At 48.6% G+C, this 11,755-nt stretch overlaps 1 protein-coding gene across 2 annotated transcripts in view; it reads left to right on the top strand.

The window, feature by feature from the left end:
• Positions 1-1,737: 1,737 nt before the first annotated feature.
• BACH1 (BTB domain and CNC homolog 1) overlaps positions 1,738-11,755 on the top strand; it is a 41,627-nt gene continuing 31,609 nt past the window's right edge. Inside the window, exon 1 of one of the 2 annotated variants that reach the window (XM_058661720.1) lies at positions 1,738-1,861. The gene's annotated coding sequence lies outside the window, so the exon portion shown is untranslated. Of the gene's footprint in view, positions 1,862-2,140; positions 2,413-11,755 lie in introns of those variants that run through there. The other variant, XM_004588589.3, reaches the window with a different exon arrangement.

Here is an 11,755-nt window from a genome sequence, read left to right as displayed (position 1 = left end):
GCATCACTGCTAGTGGCTTTGATAGTCTCAAAATCTTGGCATACATCTGTGTAGCTGCTATCTAATGAAGTGCGAGCCTTCCAAAGAGGAGGCTGTGTGCCTTCCCTAGAAAAGGCTACCTAGGTGTGATGGGCTGAGTGGAATTCCACTGGCTCCAAGTGGAGAGAAGCCCCAGAACATCTTACATGATTTATAAGAATTAAAATCCTCACCTCATGGGCTACTTCCAAGAATCCTTTCCTGTGTCTTGTTGGATATCTGCACAGCTGCCATGAGCTCCACTAGTTCAGGATGCCAGCTGCCCCCTGCCGCTGAGCTCTCCCTGGACAGCGGAATCTCAGAGACTCCAATTAAGATTTGTTATTACTTATTTGAAAGGCAATTACACACACACACACACACACACACACACACACACAGAGAGAGAGAGAGAGAGAGAGAGAGAGAGAGAGGCTTCTATCTATTGGTTCACTCCCCAAATGGCTGGGCCAGGCCAGGGGCCCAAGCAGTAAGACTGTTCAGCCACTGCCTCCCCAGGAGCATTAGCAGGGAGCTGGATCGGAAGTGGAGCAGTCGGACAGGAACCGGCCAGCATCACTGTCAGGGGCTTAACCTGCTCCAGCAGAGCACAGGCCTCAGCACAGCTGTTACTTCCTTGGGAAATCCTTCTTTGGTACCCACGTCACAATGCACTCACATTCCATTTCACTCATGCGATCTTCTCATGTATCTCAAATATAATGCTCTCTTGGTGAATTCCAGAAAGAAGCCCACACTCCGGAGCTGCTGCCGTTGAGCCAGCAAATTGTCCCCTTCTCTGCCTTTCCACTGAAGCCGACAATCCAAGGAGTAGTTATTTGCTGGCTGCTGGTCTCAAGGTGGGTGCCACCCTTTCAGGAATTCTAGTAGAGCTGGTTTAGCGCAATTCCCTCTCTTCCTGAGCAGAGGAGCTTTGCCATGTGTATTCTGCAGTGACCACCCTTTCAACTCCAGAGGCGTGACATTTTAAAGGTGATAATTGGAGAAACACCACAAGAAGCAGTGAGGGATGAAAGCACAACCAAGGGTTTGCGAGGGGCGAGTTGACAGCTGGCTCCAAGTTTCTGGCAGCCACAGCGCAATGCCAACACCTGTGAGCAAGCAGCCTTGTTCTCATCCACACAGGAGCAGCCTTGCTGGAGGCCTTCCACAACAACCCGGACGCCCTGGCGACCCTGGGCGCCCGCCACCTCAAGCCACACACCCCACGGGGCTTCCAGAACATGAGCCCCGCGCCCCGCAGGGCCTGCTCCTGGGGCTGCATCCGGGCGTCCTGGCCAGGGGACAAGGCGCCCCCTCTCCCTTCCCCTGGAACAGTCAGGAAAGGAGTGGCTCCTTCATGTAACGCCCACGGAGTGGGAGCAACCCCTGTCGTCGCCGCTCCCGGGGCCCACGGACACCCGCTCCTCTCACGGCACCCCCCTCCGAGGTGAGCTTCCCTCCGCGGCTATCGGGGTGAGTGCTCCCCGAGAGGGTGCCCGAGCCACAGGGCGTGGCCCGGCCGGGCAGGGGCGTGGCCCGGCGGCCGGGGGGCGTGGCCTCGGGCGGCCCGGGGCGGGGCTCGGCTGGCGGGGCGGGACTTGGGCGGTGGACCCTGGCTGCCGAGGGGCGGGACTCGGCTGGCGGGGCGTGGCCCGGCGGCCGCGGGGCGTGGCCTCGCGCGGCCCGAGGCGGGGCTTGCGCGGCGGAGCCGAGGATCGGGGAGGGGACGGGCCGGGAGGAGACAGGCCGGCGGCCGCGCGGAGGGAGTGAGTCACCTGACCGCTGTCCGCGTTCGCTCGCTGCCGTCAGACGGGCCGCGCCGAGCCGCGCCCGGGCTCCGGTGAGTGAGCGGCTCCTGGTCCGGGAGGGTCGGGGGTCCGGCTCGGGGGGCCTCCGGCGGCGTTCCGGCTCAGTGGGGAGCGGCTGCGGCCCCGCGCCTGGAGGTAGCCGCGGCCGCCGGAAGGGGCGTCCGAGGGCGCCCCGGGGCTGCTGTTGTTTACCCCCTGGGCTCCCCGGGCTCCCCGGGCCCCGGGCTCGGACGCCCCCGGCGCCGCCCTCGCGGCCTGCCTAGCCGGCCGGGGTGGGAGTCGCTCGGGCAGGCGCGTCAGGAAGGCCGGAGCGATCTTTTGCCCGGCTCCCCGGCCTAGCTGGCTCAGGAGAGGAGGTTCCCAGGGCTCCCTTTGTTGGCGTTTTGCCCACGCGTTGTAGTCGGGACTCTGACAACGTGGTGAGAGCGGGTTGGGGATTGTAGGAGGCACCGGCTTTGTGCTGGGGTGATGCAACGCGGGTGAATGCGGGGGCTTTCTCATTCCGAGCGGCTTGGCTCGTGTCGTTGAACACAATTGTGCAGAATGCGTTCCCGGCAGTGAGTCTGAGGCGTTCAACTCCAAGGTAAAGTGCACTAGTAATTGTGAAAGAACCTGTGTCGGTAAAGCAAGCTACCGTGTCGTCTTTGGGGCGGGGAGCGGGGAGGCTTTTGTAGGATAGTGATCATTTTGGGGGAATTCTGCCGGGTTTTGGAACTATAACCCATGCGAGATGCCACTGCTGGGTTCGCTGTTCATCTGTTGAACGTCTCTTACGTTCCCACGGGCTGTGAGTTGGAGACAATTGGGAAAAACGAAGGTTGGGATTCCCAGGAGGGCAGAGTGCTTGAGAGCTTCCCCGTGGCCAAGCAAAGAGATGGGAAGAGCTGTCAGCCTCGCTCCTTCCTGATGTTGCCACGGTAGTGCAAAGGCTGGGCTGGGCTGGGTTTGAAGGCACCTGTCACTTGTGCCTTTGGACATCTTGAGAAACCTTTGGAAGCAAGGCCCCAGTGAGTCAGCGTGGGGTAGGGTGGCCTGGGGGTGGGTAGTGACGGCCTCGTGTTTGCTTGTTCCGTGTGTGGTTCTGTCAGTTGGTTTACCTTTGTTCAGCAGTCGGTTGGGTGACGGTAGAATGACTCTTTAAAAAAAAAAAAGTCGTGTTGCTGAGTCATTCGCCCGAGCTTGGGAGGTAATTAGGAACAGCTGGCGCAGATAGGCGCATCACATGCCTCCACTGTGAAGGCCGCTCGGGGGCTTGTGCTCAGGCAGGTGCGTGGGAACCCCAAGGAAGCGGCCAGGTCGCACTGAGGTGTTTACACACAGAACAGCCTCAGGATATCAGAGGAAATTTGCCCTGGAGAGAGCTAAAGTTGAGGGAGAAATTTGCAGGCAGTGGCAAACAAAAACATGTGTGAACAGTGTGATAGAAATATGCCCAGCTCCTACTGTGCTCAGTGTTTTATCTCCCTTTTTCTGTTTTGTGGTCTTCACATTTCAAACATGAACTGAATTGGTGCCTCTGGGAAGTTTCTCAGTGCAAACCCAGAAGGGAGTCTTCGTCTTGTCTGCCATGCCCTTGGCTTCTCATGAGCCCAGCAGTAGGTTTTGGTGTTGGAGGGGAGAGTAAGTTGAATTAGCAGGTCTGGTAGGGTCAAGGCTAGCAGGGTGGCTCGTGGAAGCTCACACTTGCATGTCTCGTTCTCTGAGTAGATGCTGCTCGCGTCTGTCGTGCCGTTGCTTCTTTCTTAAAATTGACCGCAGAACCCAGGCGGCACCCTCCTCGCTGCGGACAGAGTTTAGGAATGGGAAGCTCGCAGGTGAGGATCTGACTCTTAACCTCTTGCCAAAGGACCCGGAGGTTTTATTGCTGATAATTCATTTAAACCAATTCGTATTAGGAAAAATGGTTAATTTTGTTTATGTTTCTGACTAGAGAAGATTAGAAATACAATTTTTAGATCTCTAGTGAAGAATGCAGGACGATAAAGTTAAGAAGCTATTAAGACTTCATGTTTTAAAGCTTGTCTGTCACATAAAATAAGCCGTTCAAGGTACAGATGAGCAATAGTGCCTGGGTGTTACACGGTGAGGGAGCCTCAGCTTCGCTCTTTCCTGTTTCAGGAATGTGGTTTAGAATTTGTTATCAGTTGCCAATAATGCTTTTTGAGCGTTAGGCCATTTTTTTTTTAACTTCTTGATCTCTTCTTAAGCGCCACAATCCTTTGAAAATGTTTTTCATATTCCATTTAGTTTTTACTTAAGGTGTATATTGTGTCTTAAAATTTGAAGCTGGAGAGTAAATTTCTTATTACATTGTAGAAGTTAGAGGTGGAACTAGAATTATGAGCCAGTTAGAGTTGGTAAAATGGGATTGTGGATTTGGAGACCAGCTTAATGATTACTTTTTGAGATCTGAAGTGTAGTAGCGTGTGAAAAGGTCGATGAGAACACTTGAAGATAACGTATACGTTGGAGTGCAGTATTGGGAGGTGGCACTGTTCAACCTCTGTGCAGAGACTGGTTGAGGTTGGCATTCAGTTGGTCTCAGATGCTCTATGGTTGCTGTACACCTGTGCTGGGAGAAGGGCTGTGTGCAGTAACAGGTGCAATACTCTCTCACATGGCCAGTTGTCCCCTGTGCTGGGAGAAGGGCTGTGCGCAGTAACAGGTGCAATACTCTCTCACATGGCCGGTTGTCCCCTGTGCTGGGAGAAGGGCTGTGCGCAGTAACAGGTGCAGCACCCACTCACATGGCCGGTTGTCCCCTGTGCTGGAGAAGGGCTGTGCGCAGTAACAGGTGCAACACCCTCTCACATGGCCGGTTGTCCCCTGTGCTGGAGAAGGGCTGTGCGCAGTAACAGGTGCAACACCCTCTCACATGGCCGGTTGTCAGAGGTTGTCTTCATAGTGCTGCTGGTTGCTCGGAGGCCTGTGGTTTTGGAACTGCCTCCTGCCTCCAATTTTCTGACTGATGTTCATAGGAGAGTTACTTTACCCCTAAAAACTACATCTCTTGAGGATCACTTTAGAGATTATTTTGATTTTAAAAATTTAACAAATGAGATAACCAACTGATGTTCAGGTTATGGGTAATTTGAATGGTCTGTGCCAGAACCTAAAGCACTCAGAAAGAGCAGACATTTTAGGAGTGCCAATAAAATATTGACGTACGCCGCTGTGAAACTTTGGCTTCTGACATCCTCAGTGTAGAGCATTAGTGGAGCTGTAGTCGTGCTGTGATTACAGTATTGCTGACAAGAACAGCAGAAAACAAAGTGTTGCAAATAGGAGCCACAGAGCCAGACTGCTTAAGTTCTGACTTAAGGTGAGGTCCCCTCTGAAGCCTTGGGTAAGCTCTTCCACTTGGTAGCTAGCTGTCTCCCATGCAGTGCAGGAAATGGAATCTAAGCCACAGAACTCTTTGGGAGAATTCAATGTGTTAATACAGTTCAGGCTGTTTGTTGAGCATCAACATTAGGTGTTATCTGTTGTGCAGAGTTGGGGAAGTGCTGTTACGTAGCCCTATTTTGTAGCTACTAAGAACTGAATTACAACCACTGATCCCAAGTGAGACTGCGCATGAGGCAGGTCATTCATTGCTACTGGGAAAACAGCTCGCTGAACTCACATGCCCAACTCTGAGGGCAAGTGACAAGGGATAGCTGTTACTTAAAGAACTCTTAGCTGTCTCCGCAGAGCGCTTTAATGGCAGTCTCCATCAGTTACTGAAATTGGTTTTTGAAGAATCAAAAACACTTGTCATTTTTCTAGTCTCTTTCCAACGTTGTAATTGAGACACCGTGGCCTGGCAGGTTTAGTAACCTGTCTACTCCCTGCCTGCCTGCCTGCTTACTAATACCAGCATAGGACTTGTTCTCACTTCTTACTGCTCTGCCCCATCCAGTTTGTTGGGAATATTTGGATGCACATTTTTCCTGAAAGTTGTTTTTTTTTTCTTTTAAATACTTAAATACTTTCATTTTCTTCATAGCATGTCATCTAAAAAAACCAAAGAAGTAGTGACTGCCAGGGTCTTGGTTGTTTAATGCCTGCTGTATGATTGCAGCAGACATGCAGTGAAGTTGGCTAGCTGCTGGCTTCTTTCTAAGTACTAGCAAAATTTAGGCATTACTACCGCATGCACCTGAAGCTATGTGCAAATCATGTTTTTTTTTTTAATAAATTGGAATCATTTTTTTCTGCCTTAGGAACTCATTGCTTGAAAGAACATTTTTGTGATAAAAGTGATTCCAAGTTTCTGTTTGATAAAATTATTATTATTATTACTAATTTGAAGGGCAGAATTACGGAGAGAGAAAGAACAGAGAGAGGAGATATTTTGCATTCACTGGTTCACTCCCCAAACAGCTGCAACAGCTGAAGATGGGTGCATGCTGAGCCAGAATCCAAAACCTTATTCCTGGGTCTCCCACAGGATGCCATAGGCCCAAGTACTTGGGCCATCCTCCAACTGCTTTCCCAGGCCCTTAGTGGGGAGCAGGATTGAAAGTAGAGCACCTGGGTCTTGAACTTGGGTCCATACAGGCTTTTGCCCATAGGTGCATGCTTCACATGTTATACTACAGCATTGGCCCTGATAAACTTACACCTACTTTGAGATTTATTTATTGCTTTGAAAGAGTAGCAGTGAGGAGAAACAGGAAGAAAGGAGGGAGGGAGGGAGGAAGGGAGAGACAGAGAAAGAGAGAGGGAGAAAGAGAGAGAGAGAGAGAGAGAGAGAGAGAAAATGAATGAAAGAGAACATCTTTCATGGGGAAATTCTGTTTGCATTAGGTCACACTGACTTGGGCTAGTCTAGGCCGAAGCCAGGAGCTGAGAGCTCTGTTTGAGTCTCTTGCATGTATGGCAGGAACACATACAGTTGGTTCATTCTTCACTCCTTTCCTAGGAATATTGGAGGGAGCAGGTGTCACAGCCAGGGGCATAGGTGCTCTGTGACAATTCTGGTCCTATGTTCACTTGTTTTTGGATTGTGTGAAGTTGATGCAGAAGGTGGGAGAATCCCCGGAGCACTGGTCGGGACAGAGTGAGCAGAGAGGGGAAAGCTGGCAGAGAGTGTGCCCCTGGCTTCTCGTGAGCCTGAGAAAGAGTGGTGACATGTTGCCCTCCATGCCCAGGTGAGGGGGAGTACAAGGAAGGGGTCATTTGATTGACAAGTAGATAGACTGTATCATACAGGGCAGGGGAGGTATGGCTTCCGGTTTGTGAGTCTGAACTTTCTAATTGCCTGTCCGGTTTCCTTCCCTCTGACATTTTGCACCCCTATTCTCAAGTGTTCCTGAAGGATGTAGTTTCATCTCATCTTCTGTAGCTACTTCTTGCTGATTAGGGGTGCAGGCCTTACATGTCCTCAGTTTGGAAATCGCCCTGTTTTATGTAATGGGTCCATCTCAGGAGCCATAGAAAGTGTAGCTGGTGCCGATGGGTGTGTCCCCCATAGTCTTTGCCACTCCAAGAAGTCACTGGCCTTTTCCTGACTTTTGAAGTGACACTGGAGCAGGCCAGCTCCTCTTCGTGTGCACCTGGGTGTGACCCTGCCCCCTGCAAGGATTCATTGTAGGAGGTGCCATAAAACACACTGTGAATTTTGATGACAGGGCATGCACGTGGGTATCTGATACCCAAGACCAGAGATCTTGTTGTTTCTGGGACTGACAGGACATGAAAGTCCAGGATTCTTAGCAGTGCCCAAGGTCATCAGTATGCTTTCTTCCCAGGACCCGGCCTCAGGCCCCTGGCCTAGCATGATTGCGACTGCTTAGAACCTTTCCCAGACCAGCACAGTGTCACACGGCCTCTCCAGGACCCCTCAAGTTCCTGGCCAAGCTCAGTGGTCCACTGCAGGAATGGCTTGAGTAGGGCTTCAGTGGCAGCCCCTGGTCTGCCCCTCCCAGACTGCCATTCTGGTGTGCCGTGGGCGTGGCCTGCCTAGGACCCCCCAGGACTCCTGGCCTGCGCTTTTGGCATGCTGTGGTGTGTTCCCCTTATTGCCCAGGAGGCCTCTTGGCCTGCCTGCTCTCAGATCTTTTCACTGGCCGGCCACAGGTAGCCTTCCTAGGATCTCAGCATCAGGCCACACCTGCCTCTCCCTGCATGATAAATACTTTTACTAAGACCTGTTGGTTGTCTAGGACTATTTTACTTGGAGTGTCTATACATTTAGGGACTTGCTAAGTTGGCCTGAAGGGTAGGCAAACTGCCTGAATAGTCCAGTTTTTTTAAGATTAGGGTCATGTGATATGCCAAAATCCAATAATAGCTTTCAGAGAGAATTTGGAGAAGAGATAGGTTAAGTGTGTCTGCCTTAAAGTGCCACAGCTTTAATACAGAGAAAGCAAGGGCTTTACTTAACCTTCTAAAGACGTATTTGAGACTTTTGACTCCTCTGCTGGAGAAGGCAGGCTTATCTCATGAGGCACAGCCCTAGCCCCAGGCCTGCTCTGCAGGGCCAGGCATCCAAGCTGGCCTGTGCGGCTCTGGCCTTGGGCCTCCTTTAGGGACCACAGCCTGTGTGTTGGTGCTCAGGCTGCCTTGTTGTGTGTCTCCCAGGAGAGGATCGGGCCCATTTTTTTTTTAAGTTTCTTTAGATTAAATCATCAACCCTTCAACTAGAATGACATTAAAAATGTTTAGTATGGTAGTGTCATTTCATCCTGTATAGACTGCATGTTAGCAGTAGTTTGACTCCAGGGCTGTAGATTAAATAGTATTTGATGAAGAAAAGGTTCTTTCTCCTCATTCCTGCCACGTTTTTTGCTCTATTTTCTGTTTACAGATTGTCTCCCTTTGGGATGCCAGGTCTGAGGGTGCTTTAAATAGAAAAAAAAAACAACAAAAACAAAACCCATCTCACCAACAAATATCAGCAGAAACTGTATCTCATGGATTTTGATTTTTTTTGTTAGTTTCATCTCTTCAAAACACTGAATTCTGATTAAATTGTTCAGTGGCTCTTAGATCATAGAGTAGCATCATTTTCTTCAAGAAGCTTCTTGATTTTTTCATTTCTTCAGTGACACATTAGTCATTTGGTGACATGTTAGTTAACTTCATGGCATTGTTAATTTCTTTTTTCTTCCTGTTGTTGATTTTGTTTTGTGACTTTTCATTGAAGGGGATATACCGTAACTGTGTAATGGAGACTATCATATCCAGATGTGAGGATACACTGCAGTATACATCTCTACTTCCAGACCAAACATGGACTCCCAATGAAACTGTTAACTCTATCTTGACAATAGTATGCTGGACTCTGCCATTGTCCATGCCCACAGTGATGCACATATGACTGTTAATGAAGAACTATACAATAGTAATGATGTAGGGGAACTCAGTGAGGGGGGAGGGGATTGAGGAAGGGGTAAGGAAAATCCCAGGGCCTATGGAACTGTATTATAAAATGATAATAATAATAAGTAAAATTGAAAAAAAAAAAGGTATACTATGGGTCCAGCACAATAGCCTAGTGGCTAAATCCTCGCCTTGCATATGCCAGGATCCCATATGGGCACTAGTTCATGTCCCCACTGCTCCACTTCCCTTGTAGCTCCCTGCTTTTGGCCTGGGAAAGCAGTGGAGGATGGCCCCGAGCCTTGGGATCCTGCCACCCACGTTGGGGACCCAGGGGAACCTCCTGGCTCCTGTCTTTGAATTGTCTCAGTTCTGGCCATTTTGGCCACTATGGGAGTGAGCCAGGGGACAGAAGATCTTTCTGTATCTCTTTCTCTGTGTATCTGCCTTTGCAATAAAAATAAAGAAATGAAGAAGGTAAACTGTTCAGCAGTTTATTTAAGAAAAAATGTTGGTGAGCCCTGCAGTTTCCTTGCTTACTTGCGTCTTCGTGTACTTAGTGCTGGGTCCTTCTCCAAAATGTGCCATCATGTTTCAGGAATCAGCTAGATTAGTACAGGGTTATTCGGCCGTAAGGTATTCTCTAAAATATGTTTAAAACATTTACTGATTTAATACATTTGTTAGGCTGTGGTTCTCATGTCCGTGTTTTCGGTAAGATCAGCAGTTTAGTGTGTATGTTGTGTATAAACACTGCGTTTGAAGCGGTCGTCAGGCTTGTGCGTTTGCACAGCGTCTGGGCTTCTCCAGCTCCTGTGGTCTTCCAAGGAGGGTCCTGGGCATGGACGTCACTGGTGAAGTTCAAGAAGTAGGGCAGAAAGTGTCAGGCTTTTGTGGTTTCTTTTTTTTTTTTTTTTTTTTTTTCACTTTTTATTTTTTTTCATTTTAGTTGTTTTTTCCATTTTAATTTTAGTTAAAATTTCATAGTTCTAGGAACAATGGCATTCTCTCCTGCTTCTCCCTGTCTCTCTTTTAACTTTTGAGATTTTAGATTTACACCACAGCAAAAGACTTACACCGAATAAAAAGTTTAATAAATAAAATTCAGAAAGATCTAAGTTTGCAGACAAAAGCGGTAAACAATAGTTGATAGAAAAATGGCCATGTTATCTATATATAGCAAATTTTAAAGTAATCACAGAACATTAAAACTATAGAGTATGTCATCTAATGTTCTTTTAAAAAATTTTCGTTTATTATGTATTTGGAAGACAGAATTACAGAGACTGAAAGGGAGAAATGAGAGAGAATCTTTCATCTGCTGGTCCATTCTCCAAATGGCCTCCAAGGACAGAGCTGGGCTGATCCAAAGCCGGGAACCTGGAGCCTCTTCCGAGTCTCCCATGTGGGTGCAGGGGCCCAAGTGCTTACCCAGGCACGTTAGCTGGGAAATGGTGCACATGTGGGATGCTGCTGCCACAGCTGGTCCCAGTATAATATTCTTAACCGCCTGTTTGGCAAAGATACAGAACACTATTTGAAGTCGAGAAGCATTTTGCTGGGTCTAAATGGAGTTTTTTGCTAAATGCTTTTCGTCCCAGGGTATCATCTAGAGAAATCAGAGGAAACGCCACTTGAGGGTAAGTCTTGGCGATTAACCGTTTTTCTGTTGAAATCGTCTCATGTGATACAGGACTGTTGCCACATACCAGTCAAACTTCAGTAATATTTCTTTGGATTTTCTGTGAAGGATGTTTTGCCATGAGGGTGTCACACCCCTTTGTCATTAGCCCAGTGTATCTGTTCTAGAACACTCTTCTCTCTGGAGCAGGTTGGTAACAGGGCGATGAGTAGCAGAGGGGGCCCGAGTGTTTCTCAGATGCTCTCCCTTTGGGTGAGTTAGCTTGGAACACAGGGGAGACAGTAATTGCGCTTCTAAATGTCAAGGCACTTCGTTTTCTTATCTTTCTGTTTGTGCAGCTCGTATCTCAAAAGTCATGTGTTGAGCTTATATTTAATCAACTACATTTGTATGTAACTTATCAGACTGATATTTATGTCATTATGTGTTCTACTTATTGACAGTATGGAAGTTTTCCGAAGTTGTGGTCTAATAGGCAAGCACACCATCTCTCTAGCGTGTGTGCTGTGAAGGATTCGGCAGTCAGACTTTGGGGCACGTGTTCTGGAGAATCCTGAAAGCGTTGGTTACGATAGTGACGAATGCATGAGTAGTGGAGGGAACAACTTTTATTAATAACTCTTTTGAGAACTTTAGTTGTGAGGAATGGTAGACTAGAGAGAACTGGAAGTTAGTGCGAAGATGCTGACTTATACGTCTTGTCAAAGGGGTAGGGATCTGACACAGTGGTTGAGATGCTTCCATTTCATGTTGGAGTTCATGTGTTGAGCTCCTGGTTGACCTGACCTAGTTCTGGCTTTGCAGGCATTTGGGGAATGTACCAGTGGACAGAAGGTGTCTCCTTGCCCTCTTCTCTCCCCTGCCTTTCAGATAACAATAGCGATAACAACAGTAAATCCCATCAATGGATTTTTTTAAAAAAAGATTTATTTCTTAATTTTTAAATTTATTTATTTTTATTGGGAAGGCAGACCAA

Source organism: Ochotona princeps, chromosome 3 (genome assembly GCF_030435755.1).
Source record: "Ochotona princeps isolate mOchPri1 chromosome 3, mOchPri1.hap1, whole genome shotgun sequence".
NCBI lineage: Eukaryota > Metazoa > Chordata > Mammalia > Lagomorpha > Ochotonidae > Ochotona > Ochotona princeps.
The sequence above is the reverse complement of the archived record's forward strand: the minus strand, read 5'-3'. Positions and strand labels throughout refer to the sequence as shown.